This window comes from Oncorhynchus tshawytscha, unplaced genomic scaffold (assembly GCF_018296145.1).
Source record: "Oncorhynchus tshawytscha isolate Ot180627B unplaced genomic scaffold, Otsh_v2.0 Un_contig_13347_pilon_pilon, whole genome shotgun sequence".
Classification (NCBI taxonomy): domain Eukaryota; kingdom Metazoa; phylum Chordata; class Actinopteri; order Salmoniformes; family Salmonidae; genus Oncorhynchus; species Oncorhynchus tshawytscha.
Genome location: NW_024608567.1, coordinates 52501 through 57500, shown reverse-complemented (window position 1 = coordinate 57500; position 5000 = coordinate 52501). Strand labels below are relative to the sequence as shown.

Here is a 5000-nt window from a genome sequence, read left to right as displayed (position 1 = left end):
AAATTCGACAAGTACTTCAAGAGAAAGGTAACGTTACTGCCCCCCCACACACACACACACTGACAGCAGACACACACACACACACACACACACACACACACACACACTGACAGCAGACACACAGAGAGACAAACACACACACACCATAACCTTGTTTCCGTGTGTGTGTGTGTGTGTGTGTGTGTGTGTGTGTGTGTGTGTTCTCATGTAGGCTCTTCAGCTGTTACACTCCTTTCCCCTGGACACTCGGTTAAAAGACGGCAGTGAGTATCTCTCTCTCTCTGTTGATGTTTTAGCATCTTTATGTCTACAGATAACCTGTTGCCGTCAACAGATAACCAAAACAAAGAGCTTTTAGCACCTTTACAGATAACCTGTTGCCGTCAATCCAAAACAAAGAGCTTTTAGCACCTTTATAGATAACCTGTTGCCGTCAATCCAAAACAAAGAGCTTTTAGCACCTTTATAGATAACCTGTTGCCGTCAATCCAAAACAAAGAGCTTTTAGCACCTTTACAGATAACCTGTTGCCATGATATTGTCCTGTCTTCTCATCTCTGTCCTTGTTCTGCAGGTTTATTCTGGCAGTCACCTAAACGACCCCCGTCTCCCATAGAGTTTGACCTGAAGGACTCACTGTGAGTAGACCAACGATACTAGCTATACTGCTAGCTATACTAGCTATGATGCTAGCTATACTAATTATTCTAGCTATACTAGCTATGCTGCTAGCTATACTAGCTATGATGCTAGCTATACTAATTATTCTAGCTATACTAGCTATGATGCTAGCTATACTAATTATTCTAGCTATACTAGCTATGCTGCTAGCTATACTAGCTATGATGCTAGCTATACTAATTATTCTAGCTATACTGCTAGCTATACTAGTTATACTGCTATCTATGCTACTAGCTATACTGCTAGCAATGCTACTAGCTATACTGCTAGCTATACTAGCAATACTGCTAGCTATGCTAGCTATGCTGCTAGCTATGCTGCTAGCTATCCTAGCTATACTGCTAGCTATACTGCTAGCTATCCTAGCTATACTGCTAGCTATCCTAGCTATACTGCTAGCTATCCTAGCTATACTGCTAGCTATCCTGCTAGCTATACTGCTAGCTATACTGCTAGCTATCCTAGCTATACTGCTAGCTATACTGCTAGCTATCCTAGCTATACTGCTATATCCTAGCTATACTGCTAGCTATCCTAGCTATACTGCTAGCTATACTGCTAGCTATACTGCTAGCTATACTGCTAGCTATACTGCTAGCTATGCTAGCTATACTGCTATACTGCTAGCTATACTGCTAGCTATCTGCTAGCTATACTGCTAGCTATACTGCTAGCTATACTGCTAGCTATGATTTTTATCATGTCAGCTCTGGGATTCGTTCCAACAACCTTTCGGTTACTGGTCCAACGCTCTAACCACTAGACTACCTGCCGCCCCGAGAACCATCTAATGAGTGAACATGTAATTCATCTGTAATTCATCTGAAGCATCAGTTTTAAATTCTCTCTAGATTGACCTGTTGGTGACCCCTGATCTACACCTCTCTCTAGATTGACCTGTTGGTGACCCCTGATCTACACCTCTCTCTAGATTGACCTGTTGGTGACCCCTGATCTACACCTCTCTCTAGATTGACCTGTTGGTGACCCCTGATCTACACCTCTCTCTAGATTGACCTGTTGGTGACCCCTGATCTACACCTCTCTCTAGATTGACCTGTTGGTGACCCCTGACCTGTTGGTGACCCCTGCTCTACCTCTCTCTCTAGATTGACCTGTTGGTGACCCCTGATCTACACCTCTCTCTAGATTGACCTGTTGGTGACCCCTGATCTACAGCCCTCTCTAGATTGACCTGTTGGTGACCCCTGATCTACACCTCTCTTTTGATTGACCTGTTGGTGACCCCTGCTCTACAGCCCTCTCTAGATTGACCTGTTGGTGACCCCTGCTCTACACCTCTCTCTAGATTGACCTGTTGGTGACCCATGCTCTACACCTCTCTCTAGATTGACCTGTTGGTGACCCCTGACCTGTTGGTGACCCCTGCTCTACCTTTCTCTCTAGATTGACCTGTTGGTGACCCCTGACCTGTTGGTGACCCCTGACCTGTTGGTGACCCCTGCTCTACCTTTCTCTCTAGATTGACCTGTTGGTGACCCCTGACCTGTTGGTGACCCATGCTCTACACCTCTCTCTAGATTGACCTGTTGGTGACCCCTGATCTACACCTCTCTCTAGATTGACCTGTTGGTGACCCCTGCTCTACAGCCCTCTCTAGATTGACCTGTTGGTGACCCCTGACCTGTTGGTGACCCCTGCTCTACCTCTCCCTCTCTAGATTGACCTGTTGGTGACCCCTGACCTGTTGGTGACCCCTGCTCTACCTCTCTCTCACTAGATTGACCTGTTGGTGACCCCTGACCTGTTAGTGACCTCCCATTTTCCCCCCCTTCTTTTAGTTATTTCTAACTCTCATTTCCCTCTGTGTTTCCCATCAGGCACTTCAGTTTTGTCGTGAGCGCAGCTCGGCTTTATGCTGAAATCTACAACATCCCCTACTCAGAGAAGGTACACACACACACACACACACATACATACATACATTCTCTCTATATCTCTATATCCCTATATATATCGAGTAGGAATCAGTTACTAGTAGAGCTGGGTATTACCAGAGACCATACCATACCACATTATCACCATACCACATTATCACCATACCATATTATCACCATACCATATTATCACCATACCATATTATCACCATACCATATTATCACCATACCATATTACCACCATACCATATTATCACCATACCATATTATCACCATACCATATTACCACCATACCATATTATCACCATACCATATTATCACCATACCATATTATCACCATACCATATTATCACCATACCATATTATCACCATACCATATTATCACCATACCATATTATCACCATACCATATTATCACCATACCATATTATCACCATACCATATTATCACCATACCATATTATCACCATACCATACTGAGAGACCTCACCATACCATATTATCACCATACCATATTATCACCATACCATATTATCACCATACCATATTATCCATATTACCCATACCATATTACCACCATACCATTACCACCATACCATATTACCACCATACCATATTATCACCATACCATATTACCACCATACCATATTATCACCATACCATATTATCACCATACCATATTACCACCATACCATATTACCACCATACCATATTATCACCATACCATATTACCACCATACCATATTACCACCATACCATATTATCACCATACCATATTATCACCATACCATATTACCACCATACTATATTATCACCATGCCATACCATATTATCACCATACCATATTACCCCCATACCATATTACCACCATACCATATTATCACCATACCATATTACCACCATACCATATTACCACCATACCATATTATCACCATACCATATTACCACCATACCATATTATCACCATACCATATTACCACCATACCATATTACCACCATACCATATTATCACCATACCATATTATCACCATACCATATTATCACCATACCATATTATCACCATACCATATTACCACCATACCATATTATCACCATACCATATTATCACCATACCATATTATCACCATACCATATTACCACCATACCATATTATCACCATACCATATTATCACCATACCATATTATCACCATACCATATTATCACCATACCATATTACCACCATACCATCACCATACCATATCATCACCATACCATATTACCACCATACCATATTATCACCATACCATATTACCACCATACCATATTATCACCATACCATATTATCACCATACCATATTACACCATACCATATTATCACCATACCATATTATCACCATACCATATCACCATACCATATTACACCATACCATATTACCACCATACTATATTATCACCATACCATATTACCACCACCATACCATATTACCACCATACCCATATATTATCACCATACCATATTACCACCATACCATATTACCACCATACCATATTACACCATACCATATTACCACCATACCATATTATCACCATACCATATTACCACCATACCATATTACCACCATACCATATTACCACCATACCATATTACCACCATACCATATTATCACCATACCATATTACCACCATACCATATTACCACCATACCATATTATCACCATACCATATTATCACCATACTGACCCATATTACACCATACCATATTATCACCATACCATATTATCACCATACCATATTACCACCATACCATATTATCACCATACCATATTACCACCATACCATATTACCACCATACCATATTACCACCATACCATATTACCACCATACCATATTATCACCATACCATATTATCACCATACCATATTATCACCATACCATATTACCACCATACCATATTATCACCATACCATATTACCACCATACCATATTACCACCATACCATATTATCACCATACGATATGTAATGTATTACCAGGGACCTCACCATACCACATTATCACCAGGGACCTCACCATACCACATTATCACCAGGGACCTCACCATACCACATTATAACCAGGGACCTCACCATACCACATTATCACCAGGGACCTCACCATACCACATTATAACCAGGACCTCACCATACCACATTATAACCAGGGACCTCACCATACCACATTATCACCAGGGACCTCACCATACCACATTATCACCAGGGACCTCACCATACCACATTATAACCAGGGACCTCACCATACCACATTATCACCAGGGACCTCACCATACCACATTATAACCAGGGACCTCACCATACCACATTATCACCAGGGACCTCACCATACCACATTATAACATTATAACAGGGACCTCACCATACCACATTATAACCAGGGACCTCACCATA

The 5000-nt window shown here is 41.5% G+C and overlaps 1 pseudogene; it reads left to right on the top strand.

The window, feature by feature from the left end:
• LOC121843623 overlaps positions 1-5000 on the top strand; it is a 25106-nt pseudogene that overhangs the window by 8549 nt on the left and 11557 nt on the right.